Here is a 19952-nt window from a genome sequence, read left to right as displayed (position 1 = left end):
GAGCATCTATAAATGGAAGAATATACGTAAAGCACACAGACCTGCGCCTGGTGCATGGTAGTAGCTGCTCAATAAATCAGTAGTAGCAATTTTAAAAGACAATTGACTAGATTTTATTCCCTCCTTTCTAAGATTCTCCATGGGGGAACTGGGTATGAAGTGGTGCCTTTGCTCCTAGGGGAGAGGAGCTTAGGTGGACAGAGTCCCCAGATCTCCTCTAAGATGCACATAACACGCTAGAGACTGAATGTCATTTGAATGAAGCCTTTCTCGTTGTACCCTAAGGTCCATGATGCTGAAGATATTGAGGAGTAGAAAAACCCAAGAGAGAAAGTGGATGAGGAGCACTTTAAGGAGGAAAAAAAAAAGTCGTCTAAAGTGCTGGAAAGGAAAAAGACGCAGGTGCTGAACTGAGATTGGGCAGCCCTTGACCTTGATGTTATGTGGATCTTCCCTGGGTCTTCATTCATCGCCTGCCCAGCCAGGCTGCTAATTGGAGCAGGAAGACAGAGAAAGACCACTAAGATTTTCTTTTATGAAGTCCTGGGCCTGAGGCCATTAAGAATTAGCCACTCATCGGCATAGGACTGAGCTTTTCTCCAATCTGCAACAGGAAAAAGAGAGGGGCGTGCTCCCTGGCCAGAACCCTACATTTCTTGGCCCTTTCTGTGCTCTGGTGGCCTTTCCTTCCCAGCACGCATCTCCAGCACTTGTCTGGCTGGCTTCCTTCCTGTTCCTCACAAGGACAGTGTCTAGGAAGAGAGAGGCCAACGAAATGCATTCTTTTGCTTCCCATTCTTGGTTCCTAAGCATGGTCTTGGACTCCACTGGGAGCTCTTTACTTATCTCTCCTCATTTCCCAAATTAGACGGCTTTGTGCCTCAGTGGCTGAAAGCCACCAGCTTATGCAAACTCATGTGAAGACTGCCACTGCATGGGACACAGGACCCAGGACAGAGCCCTGTACACAGGACAGAAATCTGCTGGGTTCACTTCTTTCCTCACTGTGGTCATGCTTCACTCATTCCCACGGTTAGGCACCCAACCCCATCTTCTCCTGCATCTTTTCCATGACCTAGTACACTGTCCTGCATGCAGTGAGGATGGCCAGCTGCCTGGAAATCTATCTCTTTTATTTAGTTAGTTTCTGCTGGGAGCACCTCTTTTGCATAATTAATATGTCACCCCTTGCTGTGATTAGGTGATGGTTTTTTGTTCCTTCACGTGGGGAGCTGCTAGCCTGTTCTGGGCATTGTCTCTTTTTTTTTTTTTTTTTGGATAATATCTTTTTTTTTTTTTTTTAATTTTATTTATTTATTTATTATTTTTGGGGGGTACACCAAGTTCAATCATCTGTTTTTGTACACATATCCCCGTATTCCCTCCCTCCCTTGACTCCCCCCCCCCACCCTCCCTCGAGTCCCCCCCACCCTCCCCGTCCCAGTCCTCTAAGGCATCTTTCATCCTCGAGTTGAACTCCCTTTGTTATACAACAACTTCCCACTGACTATCTATTTTACAGTTGGTAGTATATATATGTAGGGCATTGTCTCTTATTGGTTATTAGCTCACAGCTCTTCTTTCAATCCCAGTATGTTATTAGCCACAACTCATTAGCCATGAAACCCAAAGCTGATTTAATTAACTATTCAATGTTCCTGTTTTTTCATCTGTAGGATGGAGATCAGACTGACACTTGCTATTTAAGTTATCTGGGGAGGACTTAGAATAATACCTGTAAAAATACTGAATCACCATGCTGTACACCTGAAACTAACAAAATATTGTAAATAAACTATACTCCAATTAATACATTTTTTAATCCAAAAAAAGGCATTTTAAGTTATGCAACGTCATCAAAAAAAGAAAAACATACAGAGGAGCAAAAAGAATAATTTATATTTCTAGCCCTGACTTTGCATGGACTGCACACTTGATTATGCCACTGCCTTCTCTGCATCTCCACTTGGATCACTAATACCCTCTTCACCCTTTCAGTTCTGTGCTACCTCCTGCCCTTGCTCCCACTGCCTGCTTCTCTCTCCATTTCCCAATGGCAGAAAACAGCTATTACATCTCTACAGTTTCTTAGGCCTGAGACCTTGGAGTCATCCCTGATCCACTCTTTTATTTTCATGCCACATCGAAGTCTATTAGCAAGGCCTTTTTACTCTACTTTTAAAATATATCCAACACTAACTCCTTCTCACCATTTCCAGCATTCCCCTTTGGTATAAGCCATCCTCATCTCTCCTCTTGATCTCTGCAACAGCTCCCAGCTGGTCTTCAGGCTTCTATCCTGTCCTTCCTACCCTCCCCCCGACACCAGCCCAGTCTCAGTTTAGCATCTAAAGTAACTTCTCAAAACAGAAGTCAGATTCAGTTCCTCCTCTGTTCAAAACCCGCTGGTGGCTCCTTTCTCAGAGGCAAAGCCAAGGCCAGCATGATGACTTTCAAGGCTGTATGTGATCTGGCCCTCCAAACCCCTCTGATCCCAGCCCCTCCAATTCTCCTGGTCACTCCCTGTCCTCTAGCTACACTGGCCCCTTTGCTACTCTTCAAACAAACCAGCATGTTTCTGCCTCTGGGCTTTGGCACTGCAGCTCTCTCTACTTGAAATGCTTTTCCCCCAGCTATTCCTACGGCTTTCTCCTCTACTTCATCATCACCCTATTTTATTTTATTTTATTTTATTTTACTTTTTAAAACTGAAGTATAGCTGATGTACAATATTTCATAAATTACAGGTGTACAATTCATCACCCTATTTTAAACTGCACCCTCCAGCGCAATGTTCTGTTATCTCCTGAGCACATATTATCATATGCCAAACTGTATATTTTACTATTTCTTTCTTTTTTTTTTTTTTTTCTGTCTTCTTCCACTAGAAGGTATGTTCTTCATGTTGGGGCATTTCTGTTGTGTTCATTTTTTCCCCCCCGGGGAACTTAAAAGAGTAACTAGCACATAGTTAACGGTTGCGGATCTTTGCTGAGTTGATGGATGAATGAATGAATAAAATGAAATGAATAGAGACTCCTGATGGAAGCTGGAGAGTGAGGGGTCTAGGATGAGAATAAGGGAATAGCCTCAGAAATGAAAAAAAAAAAAAAAAACACATCTGCTCTGTTGAAAGCATAGCAAACAGATCAGAAATGGCAGGTGCAGGTCACGGGGCAGGAAGTTTGGCACCTCCTTCTTCTCTCTTCTCTCAGAGGTTGGGGGGTTGCACCACTTTCAGAGAGGTGGGGAAAGGATGTGGTGATGAAGGATCACAGCTAATGTTCACTGAATTTAGCTACGTGATACGTCTGTACTGGGTATCTTCCACACCTTTATCTCATTTCCTGACATCTGCTCAAAGTAGTAGTTGTAATTTAATCAATTTCTAGGTGGGAAAAATAGAATTTCAGAGAGGTTAAGGACCTGTCCCAGTTTGTCTGAATGAGTAGAATAAACAGGGTCAGCCAGGTGTGGTGAACAGGCAGAGGAAATGTGCACGGAAGTAGCAAACCAAAAGATGGATTTGGGGCACTGCAGGTGGTGTGGTCAGGCCAGTGTGGGGCAGTGTGTGTCAGAGACTGTCCAGGGATAGAGCAGAAACAGGACTGGACCATTGAGTGACTGCACTGAGGGGATAAAAAGTGCACAGATTGGACTTTACCTCTTAGTGTAGTATTTCTTCAGTTGAGTTAGACCTTGGTTAGACAGAAATTAATTTCCAAATATATCTGAAAATATATCTTCAAGTCCTGAGGGAGCCAATTAAAAAGGTAGCATTAAAAGTTAAAATCTGTCATTAGGGAGTTCTTTTGTCATTAATGCAATTACGAACATAGCAGTCAGCTTGGAAACTGGAACCATTCAGCAATAATTGATTACAAGGATGTTAACCAGGTCATCTAGTATCTGCTTAGGCTGTGTTTGTTTTGATTAAAATTGACATTAAGACAATTTTTCAAAAGAAAATGAAAATCCTTTTAGGATTTACAGATGTCCATAGTGTCCCCCACCCCAGTAAGACCGCAGAAGGCAGTGGGAAGCCACAGAGGGTTTGGGACTTGAGAGGAATGTCAGCGGATTTCTATTTGAGCAAGTTTACTTCGAAACTCTAGACTATGGTAAACTTTCCAAAAGCAATGTCTTGTTTATGCTGGTTGTTTTTCAGATTTCTTGTCAGTTTCCTAATAGTTATTTAAACTAAAAGTCTTGAAAGGTAAAGGTCACCAGTAGCTCTTGGAGGAATGGAAGCAGCTTGCTGTTAAGATAACAGTTGATGGTGGTAACCAAATCCCAGGGAACTGTGATAAAAGAAGAAAGAAAGATTGGGGAAGGTTTTCTATGCCTGAGAAGGAGTCCTAGGCTAAGCAGTAATCTTAAGGGGAGGAGAAGAGAAGCCTACTTGGGTGGATGGTGGCAGTGCCATGCAGCAGGGGGATAGAGGATGAAGGGCAGGTTGACAGCAAAGGAGATGGAGTTCAGCCTTAGCCACAGGTTTGAAAAACCTTTGGGGCATCCATGAGGTATGAACAGAACTATTGGGATTATATGGGTTAAGCCTTGGGGGAAAGGATCAGGAGAAAGGCACCTACTAAATGAAGCAGATAGTCTTAGATGAAAAGCAAAAATTTCAATTTACTAACCATCCACTTTCTGGGCTTCTCTGCAGCCTGAAGTACAACAAAGAAACCTCAGGAGATAAATGGCACATGAGAGAATCTCAAATCGTACACACAGGAGAGGGAAGCACAGAACTTATGGAGCTCTCTTTGCAGTTTTTCTGCAAAAAGACAAGAAATGAATCAGTACTGTCCATAGGAGAAGAGCCAGCTTTACGGGGAAAGGGCCTCAGGGAGACCCCTTTCTGGCGTCATGTGTGCAGTGAGTCCTGTGAGCTGTCCCAGAGCTAGGAAAGCTAGGGCACAGTCAGGGTCACAGGATGAGGGAAGTAAAGCAGTAGGGTTGCTAGTATTGAGGGAGGAAGAACTGAATTAAAAACCTCAACTTCACACCAAGTGGGTAAACTGGGCAGGGGCGGTGGTTGGGGGGAAATGAATTGGGAGATTTGGATTGCCATATATACATTACTAATAAGAAAAAAGATATCAAATTGTATACTTTAAATATATGCAGTTTATTGTATGTCAATTGTATCTCAATAAAAGTTATTAAAAACAAAACAAAAACAAACAAAAAACCTTAACTTCAAATCCCCTTAATCCTCTTTGACCTTGTCCTCTCCCTTCCCCTCTGTCCACTCCTTTTTCCACAGTCTTCTTTGGACCTCACTGCCTGGGTCTTCTGATGGCTTTACCTTTGGTCCAGCATTCTTGTTCTTTCTGCTGGTGAAGTTTCCAGATGAAACCTGGAGCAGCCAGCAGAAGTCCCAGAAGAAGCAGGAGTGAAGTCTGAACTGCTGCCCAAGGAAAGCCCTTCAGGAAGAGAGCACCCGAGCCAGAGGTGCTGGGCATTAAACCTGCAGAGAAAAGCAGGAAAGGGCCGAGGACTGTGGGTGCCGGAGCGTACAGCGGATGCCTCCGGACTCTCCGAGATTCCTGGTCCAGCCCAGTGGCGGGGGGCCTGGCTGGGAGATCGACTCTAGCTTTGCCCCATTCTCTCCCACAGGATGGTTGGAAAATCAAGATACCTTGAGAGTCATCGTGGAAAAATAACAACAACAAATAAATATAAAGGCTCTGGGACACAGTGTTAAATCAAGGAGGCGCAAATCACTCCTGAAATGTGAAACCGAAACTGGGATCTGGAGGAAGGAGTGGAAATTGTTCCCCTTTCCCTTAGATCATGAGAAGAGGAGCCTGCCACTGAAAATCACCCTGAATGTGGGAGCCCCTCAAGTTACTTGCAATTGTTGCAAGAAGTGCATTTTTCGGCAGGGAAGTGGCTGATGCTGGGAATTAGAAGCCCTGAGTACTAGTCCCACCCCCACCGCTTACTCTACATGTGGTTTCAGCCAAGCCATCCAGTGTCCCTCTGTCTTGATTTCCTGTAAAGCAGAGAGTTCAGTAATATTACCTATGCTGTCACCACCACCAGATCAATAAGAAAACTATGAGAAGAGAACTTGGCTATATAAATGCACTTTTATGCATGCGTTTCTTCTAAATCTCCCTTAGCACCCAGCCCATGCTATTCATTTAGTTAGCATCCAATGAATACCACTGAGCTGAAAACGAAAAAGGAGAGGGTAAACCTTTTATTTCTCTATCACAAGAAAGAAAACGGGAAAACGGTGAGTATTCAGGGCATCTCCCGGTGGAAGCGCGATAGGCCTGCCCTCTGCAGGGCTGAGGGGTCCCATCCTCGTCTGAGCTCATGACCCAAGAAGACTGCTTCTGCTGCTGTTGGATGTCCATGGGCTCCAGTCTCACCCTGGGGGAGAGGGGACAGGGGAGCTCACTGTCCTTCACACCGTGACTGGAAAGTCAGTCACTTCAGGGGTTACTCCCTGCCAAATGAGCTGCTTCCCCACCAGTAAGAGGGAGAAGAGGTGGAGACAGCTGTGAACAGAGGAAAGACACTGGACTAACCTAAAGATGGGTCACGCCTCTCCCTCAGGGGTCTGGGAGAACAGACACATTTGGGACCCTGCTTTATTTTTGTCCATAGCGCGTCCCATGGTATCATCAACATAAGTGCGTAGTTTATTTCCTAGCTCCCTGCTCTAGAATATAATCTCCGCAGAGACAGACATTTTTGGCTGTTTTGGCTTCTGCTGGATTCCCAGCACCTGAAACAGAAGGTGGGTAGGTGGTACGTCAATTTGCTAAACTGGGGAACCTTAAACACAGGAGATTCTCAGTAAATATTTTGTGGAATGAGTGAATACTGTTTTCTGCCTGGAGCTTTAATGGGGAAACAGCGAACCCAAGTAAGGCAGCCCGCAGAGGGGAGCTGGTCTGGGAGACAAGGGAAGCGGCGTTGATTTATAAGCAGAGTGCCCTGTCTGTTTGCTGTGAACCAGGCTCTATGCTGAGCACAGGGGTAGTAGAAGAGGCGTAAAGAGAGGAGTCAGAGAGTCCGGGCCTTTGAGGAGCCCACAGACCTCACGCTCACACCCTCCATCTCCCTTGCCCACACCTGCTGGCTGTCTCCCGGCCGTGAACTCTCATGCACTCACATTTCTCTGCTCCTCTGATTGACTCTGTCTTTGGATTGCTTTGTGATTCAGACACTAGGCTGGGTCAGGGTTCCAGTCAGGACTCTCCACTGCCTGGTGTCTCAGGCTGGAGCACAGGCAGAGGCCAGGGAGTGTGCACGGCATTGCCACTGACGGGGCTCCCCTGAGGACTCCGGGTAGATGTGCACCTGGTCAGGCTTCCAAGTCTCTGCGCCGCACCCCCTCCACCCTGCCCCCCGCCCCGGTGCTGACGCCGACTGTAACAAGGATGAACCTCGGACTGTGAACCCCTTGAAGCCTACATTTATGATGTAAAACAGCGATGTTTTCAGGGAAAGAAGCCAAGTCTGGAGACCGGCCTACACACACCTGGGTCGGTCAGTTTCACCACAGCACTGCCTACTTGGAGCTCATAGCACCTGGCACAAGACCTTTGAGCTCAGCGGCCTATTGGCAATACCTCAAGCATCACCGGAGAGAGCAGGTGACGTGGCTGGGGGACCTGGGAAGGAACAATAAGCTGGAGAAGAACAATTTTATATGAAAACAAAACCCAAAAATAAAGCACAATGCAGGATGGATCTGATGAACACTTTTCACTTCTTTAGTCCTACAGGGATTTGCAGGAAGGTGGGGGGACAACGGGGATGAGGAGCTGGTGCTAGGAAGCAAGGTCAGGTAGGGATGGAGTTAGAGATTGTGTGCTTTTCTTATCAGGAGCGCACTTTCACGGAAGGCAGGTAAAATGGGTAAACTAAAATGACGCTCCAGAGCAGTTAGAATCCACGAAAGACAAAGATCAAATGAGTCACCAACTATTAATACCCTCAGTAAACTTCAGTGGGATAAATGCTCTGCAAGCTTCCCTTCCAAATCTGAACCTCTCTCTGGTTGTGACAGCATTTAAGGCCAACAGACCCACATGCAGGTAGTAAACCTGTCCTTGCCCAAGGGGCACAGAATTTTGGCTAAAAGGGTGAGAATTTCTAGGGCTATATTATCTGGATTCATGTTTGGCTCCACTTGCTTTGCTGGCTGTGTGACCCTGGGCATGTTATTTACTTCTCTAAGCCTCCTACAATTCAAAATGCATTGAATTGTAGTGATGGCTTCACGGGAAGGCTGTGAAGATGGAACCCGGGTGAGTGTGTGAAGCCTTTGGTGCAGTGCCTGGTACAGAACGCTCAGTAAATATTAGTTATGGCTCTCTTAACTCTTACTCCAACTGACCCGGTATCGTGGTTGTTGATGAACATCTAGGTATCCCTCTAGATAGCAGATCCTTGAAGAAAGATATCTGGGCTGGTTAATCTTTATTTGCACTTCTCTCCCCTTCCTCCATCCCAATCCACTCCCTACTTTTTTCCAGTCTGCTGACACCTGAGGGCTGATCCAGCAGTCTTTGCAGTCTGGCTTCTGGTGGGGACCAGCCAAGAGGAGACAACAGCAAAAGGTGCAAAGGGTGTAACAGAGACTCCAGGGTTTCTGTTCCCCTAGCTCAGTCCCAACTGGGCAGCAGGTGACAGTGGCTGCCTCCCTGCTCTAGAGCCACAGCTCAGTTGGGACACTACTGTGGCTACAAATGTCACCAGCTTTGAAAGTACTCTCCCTTTGCTCCTTCAGACCCACTGGTGATGTTCCTGCTGTAGCCCAAGACTATGTCACCATTCCTTGCTGTTATCCCTTCTCTGACCTTTGCAAATGGTCCTTCCATTAAACTCGCTTCAATTGCCTTTCTGGACTGTGCCCTATTTTCTGCCAGGGCTGTGACTGGCTTGGTGCTTTTTCTCACTCATTTGTTCATGTCTTCAAATGCCACCACATCCATGAAAGTCTTCTTTGATCTTTATAGCCAGAAAAAATATCTCCTTCCTATGAACCTTCCAAACAATGTATAAGGCAGGAAAGGAGACCTGGAACTCCATTACCCCATTTAGAGCCTAGGCTTTCTCAGAATTCACAGTATCCCTGATCTCATCTAGTTCCCCTCCTTTTCTCCTTATCCTTTTGCAGAAGGCAATCGAGGCTAAGATGCTCTAAAGGACATATTCAAGGTCAGAGGTAACTGGTTTTTATATTTTCAGCCTAGTGATCTTTCCCTGGCCCCAAGCTGCTCCTTTTTGACTCTGGGAGTCTGATCTGGAGGCTTTCTAGGGGGAAAGAGTCCTTGGTCCTAGGTATTTGGAGACAGGAATTGGCAATTTTACTTTTGCATCAGACAGAGAGATCTCCCACTGAAGGGATCATTCCCTGAATAGAAAATGAAAGCAGCCCTTGGTGATGCAAGGCAGGAGTGGGTGACCCCTGGGCAGAGGAAAGGACTGCACTGAAATGGACCGGAGAGGCGGGCCTGCAGAGGAGAGCAGGTGGTGGAGAAGGTGGAGGGCGGAGTTGTCGGCTCACTTCTGGTCTGACTTCTTGCTGTGGGCAGCACCCCTTACACCCCAACATTAGTCTCCTTCCAAAAGGCTTCCCTCTCAATTCTTCCTCTTTTCCATCCCCTCCTCCCATCTCTGCTTACAGCTTACGTTTTTATGTGAGACCCATCTTACCCCCAAATTTCTTCTGCAGCTGGAATAGCTGCCACCCCAACAATGGGATTAACATCCCCATGATTGTCTGCAGACTGTTCTTCCCAGAACAGTGTGTGTCTTCAGGATATTCTCATTCAACCCTGCTGCTGTTATGGGTCTGGGGATGCCGAGACGTTAGCATCCATATCGGTTTCCCGTCCCGTCCCTGCCCCTCAACTTACACAAAGCAAACACCCAGATCCAGGGAGCCTGAAGGTCTTTTCCTTAACATCCCTTAACAAGGTGACAGCTCTTCATCTCTCTGACTAAACTGAGTTACTTTTATTGCAATTCACTACCAGTGTTCTTCATATCTAGCCTGGCCTACCTAATCATTTGTAATGTGAAAACGTATTTAACAAATTTGGGGACTATTGAGGGCTCACATATTTGGGACTATGCCTCCCAAACCTTCAACATCTTTTACATTCTTGACATTTTTTTTTCAATAGTATGAGAAGTTCTGTGCAGATGCCGCTTCAGGGCCCCCAGGACATACACACACATCTGCCCTCCATATAGAATTCTGAAGCCTCCCTCCCCTCACTTCCTCACAAGAAAACTACAGAGTCCTCTGAAGTGAGCCAGGTCACAGAAAAGGAGGGAAGAATCTCATTCATTCCAACTTAGCTCCTTCTTAGGCGCAGATCACACTTCAGCATCCTACTGTACCCTCTTTCTAAGACACCAGTCATAAAAGCGAATAGTTTTCCAGTGTTCCCTCTGCTCTGGGAGCTGTGTGTATCCCCAGGACCCAAGCAAGCCCCAGGGGTGTGAAGTTTTGTTTATCCTTTGTGGGAAGACATTCGGGAACCTTTTTGATGTGGGCCGAGCGATGGGATTCTTGAGCAGTGGAGGAGCTGAGGGTGCGGGGCGTGGAGACTAATATCACCCTGTTTGGTCCTGAGGGATGGCTGGTTAGCCAAAGACGGGTAAGATTCCTCAGAGGAGGAACAACCTAAGACAGGCACAGCCGCACAGGGGCCAACAGGGGTGGTGCATAGAACCTTCCTTATATCACCGTGTTTGGCCTTGGAGGATGACTGGTTAGCCAGAGACGGGTAAGATTCCTCAAGGGAGGAACAACCTAAGACAGGCACAGTCGCAGAGGGGCCAACACGGGTGGGGCACAGACCCCCAATATCTGAGAGAGGTCTCCTGCCCCCAGGGCTGTTTTGCTCTCCACCCCCAGCTCAAATCCACACCTGCTCAACTCGGACTCAGGAAGTAAACAAAGATAATTGCCTCAATCATGTGAGGCCTTTGATTGTTTATGAGTGTAACCTGAGAATGTAAGCCCACGATCTCAATAAAAGCAGCCTGGGATGAGTCAGCGGGGCTCTTGATCCGAGAGGTCTTGAGCCCCCCGGTCCCACTTTTCTCTTCAGTCTGTGTCTGTGTCTTCTTCAAGCTTGCGGCACCCGTCACTCACCTCGAGTCGCCGAGCTGGTCTCGGCAATCCTTCTCTTTGCACCAAACCTGCCAGGGAGGTATTATGCTCCCCATTTTTGCAGAAAATTGAGGCTGAGAGAAGCTGAATAATGGAGCAAAGTCATTCAGCCAGCGAACAGCAAAGCCAGAGGGAACCTGTCTCTGGGGCGCAAAGCCTGACCTCTGAACCAATTCAGCTGCGCAGCAGGCCTGCCCTGTTGCCGTGGCTGCCTGCGCGGACCCCAAGGAACAGGACCTCGGGTCAGACCAGCCGGTTAGGGGGTGAGTCTGCTTCTGTGTGGGCCCATGAGCCAGCCAATGAGGGCAGGAGACGAAGCTCTGGCCAGCTGCGAAGTGTCACACATCAGAGCAGAGTCCGTTGGCTCAAGCCCAGCGGGTCTTTTTCCTGCCCGGACAGAGTTTATTTGGCCAGAAAATACCACGAAAGGAATAATATGGTTTTCTTATTCCTTCTCTGAGACTTGTATCTATACTTACCTCCCACACGTGTTCCTGCCCATCTCCCCTTTCTCCTGTGTGCCCCGTTTCTAACACCTTGGCTTCAGTGACAGGCAACGTTTCTTCTCTGGAGTTTGTCAGAACTGAGTCACAGAAGCAGAAGAGCGTGGCCCAGATGCTGGACCAGGAGAGGCTTGGCAGCGGGTGGTGCACAGTACCCCACCAGCCACCTGCCTGCAGAGCAGGACACTGAGCTGCACATCCAGCAAACACAGCTGCTGAGACAGGAGACGGGAACAGCCAGGGAGGTGACAGGGCCTAGAAATAGGGAGGGTGTGGAAGTAGCAGAAGCCAGGGTGGGGAGCTGCCCTAGAAGGACCCCCAGAGGCCTGGGGAGGATATAGCCCCGTCAACAGGAGCCTTCCTGATCCCTGGATAAAGCCTTAGTTCAGGAAAGGTTTTTATAATCTTCCTTCTCAACGTTTAGGTTGGCATTTAAAGCAAATACATACATTCAATAAGCAATCCTTATTTGTGTGCCAGTATATTAGGAGCCAGGGGTGCAATGGATAAAACACAGGTCCTGCTGGCCAGGAATCCACAGCAAATGATTGCTATTTATTATGTGCCAGCCATCCTTCAAAGTGGTTTACACACATAGGAACTTGTGAGTCTTACAAGAGTCCTGGGAAGCAGGGTCTGTTACCCTCATCACCACCATCCTCATTGCACTCACTTTACAGATGCAGGAAGTGAGGCAGAAAGAGATTCAATGACTTGTCACAATTAGAGAAGAGTGACTCTAGACTTTGAAATCAGGCTGTTTGGCTCCAGGTCTGCTGGGGGCCAAACAGCACGGACCAAGGAGAGCAATGTGTTGGTGCTGTGATGAGGGAAGTGACAGGAAACCCAGGGAGACTTCCAGGAGGGGGCGGCCTCTGAGGTGTGACTTGAAGAAAAAGAGAGATCCAGTGGCTAATACAGTTAACGCCCAGTTCAAATCTGAATTTCAGATGAGCAGCAAACAATTTTTTTAGTTTATATGCCCTAAATATGCATGAGACAAATTTAAGCGGGCATCCTGGATTTTTATTTGTGAAATCTGGCAATAGTACTCATCAGTCAAATGTTTGCTTGGATAAAGACTACTTGTCAGAAGTCAAGGGTTGGAGGAGGTGAGATTGTAGGGCTGACAGGGGCGGCTCACCCAGGGCCTTGGATGCCATGCTTAGAATTTTATACTTTATTGTCACAAAAGGACGTAAAAGGAGAGGGGTTAGAAGGACCAGATTAAACGTGTGCTTTATGAAGGTCTATCTCAGGACAACATAGATGAAGGACAGGCAACAGGAAGTAGGGAAACTATGGTAACAGCCTAGGGGGGAGAGATTCCAGTGACTTGGACTAAGACTAGGGAGCTGAAGAGGAGAGGGCAGTCCAGGAGAGGGTAAGCAGACTAGGGTGGCTTTAGAGGTGAGTCACCTGTGCAGGGGCATGTGATCTGCACTCAGTAGGGCATCACTCTTGGGTTAATGCTCTGCTATTGCCATCTTGAAATTCTTAATAGTTTTATCTTTGAACTTGCGTCTTTTAAGTAAGATCCAATGCGCCACCTGGGCATGTTCCTGAGGACAGTGTATATGCGCAATAAGTGTGCCCACCTTTTTGGCAGTTCCATTTGAAACCGCTAGGTGGCGTTTTGGGGGCTCCAAGGAGCTCCGGTCCTTTATGCTTAAGTGCAGAAAGAATTCAGTGAGAGCCAAAGTGATGGGTAAGAAGTGGTTTATTAGAGTAGCATGCTTGTGAGGCTTACAAGCGGGAGGGCAAGAGGGTGCTGCCCCTGAGAATTCAGTGGGCTACAGTTTTATAATCAAAGGAAAAGTTGGGGAGAGGAAAAGACCACCTTCTTACTCATTCTTGAGTAGACACCATGCTTCCATCATCAGCGCCTTCTCCAGGTTGGGCAGGGGAGTTTTCTTGCCCCTACATGGTGAAGCTAGGACTGTCATGGCACTATGGAAAAATTATTTTAGGTTTCAGTACAATGAGGGTCTTTCACTTTGAAATGTCATCTTTCCATAAATTATTGTTTTTCATGTGTGCAGAGAGGGGGCATGTCTCATGTTTCTGTTGCATGGTCTTGTTGCTAAGCAAGCCTGCTTGGTTTTGGGGTTAAGCAAACCTGCTTTCTTGAGTGATCATTAACTTACAGGTGTCTCCCATACTTTTCTCTTTACTTACAATCCCCTAGTGGGATTAACTATTTAATTACCTAATTTCTCCCTTTACTCGGTCCCTATCACATTTGAGTCATTGTCTTTGCGATGCCCCATGAGCACAGAATCCCAGGGGCCCACAACGCGTGGGAGTTCAGTGAGATTCACAGTGAGTACAAGGCGAGCAAGTTACCTGTGCAACTGAGGAAACGGTGCTGCCAGCCGCTAGGGGCCATGCTTCCCTTTTGAACCAAACTTTACTTCAGATGCAAAAAAGAAGCCAATGAAGTTCTACGAAACACAATCCTGTCATAGCCTTTCATGTGTTACTTCCTTGTATTTGTCAACCACTTATGCTGAAAATGATGACATAGAAGGTCAGGAAAAGACAGAGTAACACATCATTGTTTTTCCTGTCAGTTTTTCCTTATTCATCAACAAGACAAAGAGTGTGTTGGCAGAATGTACACATGTGAAGAATGGAAATAAAAGCTGTGGAGTTAGCTTCGTGCATGGTTTCCACTGTTCTGGTAAGAGTGAAATACATGCACATGCTATGAAATACAAATGGTGTCACTAGTGATTTTACTCAGGAGTTAAATGCTCTGATACTTGCATTTAAAACTGACATTGCACATTATAAAGATGGACAGTGAAATTCAGGTTAAGAATGAAAAATCTAATCTTTCTTTACTAAGAACAGTATTAACTAGCAAATAAAAGCCACTATGATGAGTTGAGGGAAAGACAGACTGTAGAGGAAAGAGAAAAGCTTTTTATTTTAGTACTTTTAAAGGCATTTTCCCTGCTTTAACAAATAATAAATAAAGGGCCCTCACATTTTCATTGTGTCCTGCAAAGTCTGTAGCCTCAGCTCTGGGTACAAATGGCACCCGCTGGAGGTGAGGTAGAGAGAATGGGTTTTCTGGCTTATTCCAAAGTCATGGTTTGGTGACGGGGGAGGGCAGTAGCACTGCTGGGACAGGGCAGCCAGGAGGAAGAGCAGGGCAGGTGGCGATGGCAGCTCAGTATCTGCTGCGTTGGAGGAGCCTGTGGGACATTTGGACAGAAACATCATCAGAGGGAGAGGCAGGCCTGGCGCTTAAGAGAGAGGTGGGTTATCCACGCAAGGGGGGCTTTGTGTGATGGGTCAAGATCATTCAGCGAGCAGTCAGAGGGAGGGCGGGAGAAGGGCTGCTCACATTTGTGGAGCACCTGCTAAGACCTATAGTAACTCCTTTGTTCCTCACCAGAACCTTAAAAGGTGGGGACTGTGGTCCCATTTTACAGGTGAGGAAGCTGCTCAAAACCTTCCCGGACCACTTCCTCCTCCCCTGCCTCTCTTTACCTCTCTTCTGTGCTTAATTTTTCTCCATAACGTTTAGGTCACCATCTGACATATTGTATGTGTTACTTTGTCTTCTCTCTCCCTCTCGCGAGCATGGGGACTCCCTGAGGGCAGACTTTTAAGTTCTGAGCACTGCTCTGTCCTTCTGTCTCCTGTCCGAGCTCTGACATGAAGACCCTTGGGTGACAGTTTTTCAGAATTACCACAGAAATGAATTTAATAAAACTGTAAAATATAGTAAAGGTCCATTACTCTTGACACCCTTCCTGCATGTGTCTCTTTATTTTGTCATGTATAAAGCATCCCCTTTTTTTTTGATCCTTAATATCTCAGGTTGAAATAAAATAAAATGTATTAACATATACATACTAGTATATATAAAATAAACAACAAGGACAGGGAACTATACTCAATATTTTGTAATAACATATAATGGAAAATAATCTGAAAAAGAATCTATATCAATCTATCATCTATCTATCATCTATCTACTTATCTAACTATAATCTGGATCACTTTGCTGTACACTTGAAACTAATACAATACTGTAAATTATACCTCAAAAAAAACAAAAACAAAAACAAACACAAACAAAAAAATGTGGTTAGGAATTATCCAGCTGGCTTGTTTTTGTGAGGAGAAAATGATACAGTATCTACAACACGTTGTAAAATGTAAACTCCCGTACAAACGTCACTAACTGCTGTCCAGAAAATTATTTTTTCCCTTCAGTGACTTGCTTGTCCCTTTCCCCAGCTCTTTCCATCTGACATCCCTCCTTCCAGCCCTCCCACGCCACCTCTCCTCCTCCCCACTCTCCCCTCCCCCACCTTCCTTCTCTTTCGGTTTCCTCCCTCCCCCTCCCTCTCCCCCTCCTTGGCTCTAGCCCCTCCCCCCATGTCTCCTGCTGCCGCTTCCGCCACCTCTTACTTCTGATAATAATCTTTAGGCTTTTCCGCCCCCTGGTGGCCAATATGCATCAGTGCATGTGCTGCGTATCTGGGAAACAGTCGCCATCTCGCAACCAATATGAAAGGAGTGGGTAATAAGCAGGCAAGCCAAGGGCTGTGCAGTGCTGAAGCCCAAGAGCTGGAAGACTTGTTGTTTTCCCGCAAGAACATAAAAGATTTAGAAGGTCCGTCCCGTGAATAGGTTTGGATTCTGTAGGCCACAAACTCAGGAGTTAAATCTGTACGTTTATTTAATATATAAACTGAGGTATATTTCAGTCCCCAGCACTTTTCTGCTTAATGGCCGGACCTTAGCCAAATCAGGCTACATCTGAGTCACTGGGCTTTGTCTTAGTTGACTCAGGACTTTATCAATTCATTTGGGGGCTCCCCGTTTTCTCGGAATTGTATCTCAGTTTCGGCATGAAGAGAAGATCTCTGTCTTGTCCAGGTACTGGGAAGAGTCGCCGGCTCTCAAGTGATGTCTACCCAGGAAATCTGCCTCTACCTCCTTGTGCCCTGGTTTCTCGGCCTGGAACCCCGCAAATCCCCGCGTCTTTCCTCTGCATCCTGGCGAGGTGTCCTGGGGCCTGTGGGCCTCTCAGTCACGAGAACACCCAGCAGGACCCGGAAACCTGCGCGGCTTCCCTTCTACCCAGTGGGTCTGCCTCAGCCCCTCCCGAAGCGGAGTCCTCTAGGTTCCTACATCTTTGTTCTAACGTAATCTCGAATTTTTTTTTTTTTAACTGTGATCCACAGTAAGAAATACATTTTATATTGTAGCTCAAGACACTGAGAGTTTCAGGGACTGACCTGGCCGGGGGAAGGGCGGAAGAACTGGAAACTGTGATTTAAGCTCCTTCATTCTCTAGGAGTGATTCTTGTGACCCCTTCGTAATCTTAATTGTAAATTAAAATGATTGCCTGGGACGTCACAGATCGCTGAGTCAAGAAATTTCTTGTTCTGATGCATATCACGACCCTTCTGGGGAACAATCAATCCTCGGGCTAAGACATTGTTTTTTTTTTTTTTTTTTCAATAATTAGTCCACTGCTCTCGTAAATTCTTACAGAAAGAAGTAACTCTTTAGGTGGGAGGTGGGAGTTATAATTAACTTCTCTTTTTAGGGTATATAAGGCACACATGTAAGACCCCTTCGTGGGTCTCTCCAGCCCCTTTTGGTGTCTGTGCCAGAAGCTATTGTACTCTCTCACCTTAATAAACTGTTACTCTGTGACTTAAACCTGAGCAACGACTTGTTGTTGATCCCGAGGAGAAATTCTTTTCTTCCGGAGATCACGAATCCGCTCCCCTAGACGAATTTCACTGAATCAACACTATCTATACTTATATAGATACCGTTTACTCTTATACCTTTTTGTTCTATTTGATATTTTAAAAATGTTGGTCACTACTCAGTGTATTAATTTTACAACCCATTAATGGGCTAGGACCTGCAGGTTGAAACGAGGTTGAAAAGAATTATACTATGATTATTGTCGTGTCAAAAACGTTATGCCCAAGTCCTGCAGGGCTCTGCTTTGTTACTGGAAAGGCAGGATTTTGAGACTCAAAAATTTACTTTCAAATTATAGTTTTTGAGATGAATATTTTAAAATGATTTTGAAAGTTAAAAATGCACTTATAACTCTTCATATTAATGCTGTAAGAACCATTTTATTTTGGCATGAGGCTGTGCAGAGTTTTCTGATGCAAAAAGATAAACACAAGGGTTAACATTTCTTACTATTTTCTTGCCTACACCTTCCCCAAAATGTGCTAAGGCGGCATATTGATTATTTTGTGTTAATGTTACTTGAGAAATGGTCAGTACAAGAACACTCTGACCCTCCTTTGTTTCTCAGAAACAAGGCTTCCATGGGAAATTATCCTCCCTATATCCAGAAGATGGAGGGCATCCTTATTTTCGGAAACAGGGAATTGGAGGCGGAGAAAGCTGTATACACAAACTTTGTTACTTCTTCATTAATTTGCTACTGTTGAAGGAATCTGCAGAGGTAGGCAGGACACCGAGGCTGGCAATACAGGAAGCAATGTTTATTGTACCGGTACAGGCCCAGTGGACTCACATCCAAAGACTGAGCCCTGAAACAAAGAAAAGTTTCCCCTTTTATAAACCAGTTCCTGCGCTTTTTTGGGAGCCTATAGCTATGTTTATCTCGGCAGGGGCAAGGTACAGAGGCTAGAGTGCAGAAGTTAGGTTTTCCCTTATCTCCTTGACTCAGATGTCTGGGCTGTTCATGGCAGGATCTTTGTAAAAGAGGCCATAAATTACTTATTCTCTGAGGCTTGCATTCTCTTCTGTTTGCCTCTTCCTTCCCTGCTTTGCTATTAACCTGCCTCACTACCCCAAGCAAAACCCCTTTTCTTTTGCCAAATCTTCACAGATAATTATGTGTCTAAAAAGGAACATAAACAGCCTGCTTCAGTGACTTCTTAGGTCCTATACCTAAGAGGCTTCCATATATACCAAATTAAATTTCTTCCTCTCCTGTTAATCTGTCTTGTATCAATTTGATTGTTAGACCAGCCAAAAGATCTGAGAAGGGTAGAGAAAAATTGTTCCTCGCCTACACCAGGGATCCGGAATTTTTTCTGTAAAAGGCCGAATATTACATATTTTTGGCTTTGCAGGCCATGTGGTCTCTATCATAACTACTCCTGTGATGCAGCCATAGGTGAATGGACATGGCCGTGTCCCAGTGAAACCTTATTTATTTATGGGCACTGAAATTTGAATTTCATATAATTTCAATGTGTCACAGAATATTCTTCTTTCCACTTACATTCAACCATCTAAAAATATAAAAAGAGCTGTGAGTGGTACAAAAACAGGTGATGGGATAGATTTGGCCCAAGGACCATGCTTGCTGACTCGAACGACTTGATCATTGAAACTTTTCCCGAGGCCTTGTTTTACAATTCTACAGAAAAATTGGGAAGTGATTTACTCAAATAAAGCAAAGGAAGAAACTCACCTTTAATCATGGCCTCTTTGTTAAAGTGCTTTATATTTAATACAAATCAAAATTCGTAAGTGAATTATTAGTATTTCTTTACCTGGGATCTGGTGTGTATTTTACATACTAGACGCTTATATCTTAAAAAGGAAAACTTTTCTATTTAGTGGAATATTTGTAATAGTCTATAAAACTTAGACACTTCTAATACATATAAAATGTAAATGTGTGTTACACTAGACTTCTTATAAATGTACCTGCATGCTAAAAGGAATTGGTCCAAAGGGCAAACTCTAATGAGATTCATTTATAGATTTATTAAAACAAAAATTTCTTTTGTAGATTTCATACTTTGATCATAGCTGGGGGGATATTGTGTCAGTCAAGTTGCCTGTTGTCAGCTTCATCCCCTACCCTTTTCTTGCTCTGCTCTGTGCTGCAAGGAACTGCTCTTCCCAGGCTCCCTTCCCCTCTGGCTTCTGGGTAGGTGTAGCCACTGGGAGGACTGACAAAAGATTGGAATGCGGGAGGAAGGCAGAAGCCAGAGTATATCTGCATCTCTCTGCTTCCTGTAGTGTTTTCTGCTGCAGCTGCATCTGTTCTCAGACTGGAGATCCTGGCACCCAGCTCGTGCTGCTCACCCCTGGGGCATCCTCTGTTCTAGCCCCGGCTCTGTGCTCTGATGCCCCCTCTTTCCACTGTCCCTCCATCTTTAGGAGCAATAACACCTTCTTGCTATTGGTAATCTCTGCGTTACCATCCTGTGTGTCCTTATACTGTCAGTCAGCTCATTTTGCTCTCTCTGACAATGTTTTTTAAATACGGCCCAGACCATCTGTACCTTGTAGGTTGGTA

This window comes from Hippopotamus amphibius, chromosome 11 (genome assembly GCF_030028045.1).
Source record: "Hippopotamus amphibius kiboko isolate mHipAmp2 chromosome 11, mHipAmp2.hap2, whole genome shotgun sequence".
In the NCBI taxonomy this organism is placed as follows: domain Eukaryota; kingdom Metazoa; phylum Chordata; class Mammalia; order Artiodactyla; family Hippopotamidae; genus Hippopotamus; species Hippopotamus amphibius.
Note: the sequence above shows the minus strand (reverse complement) of the source record.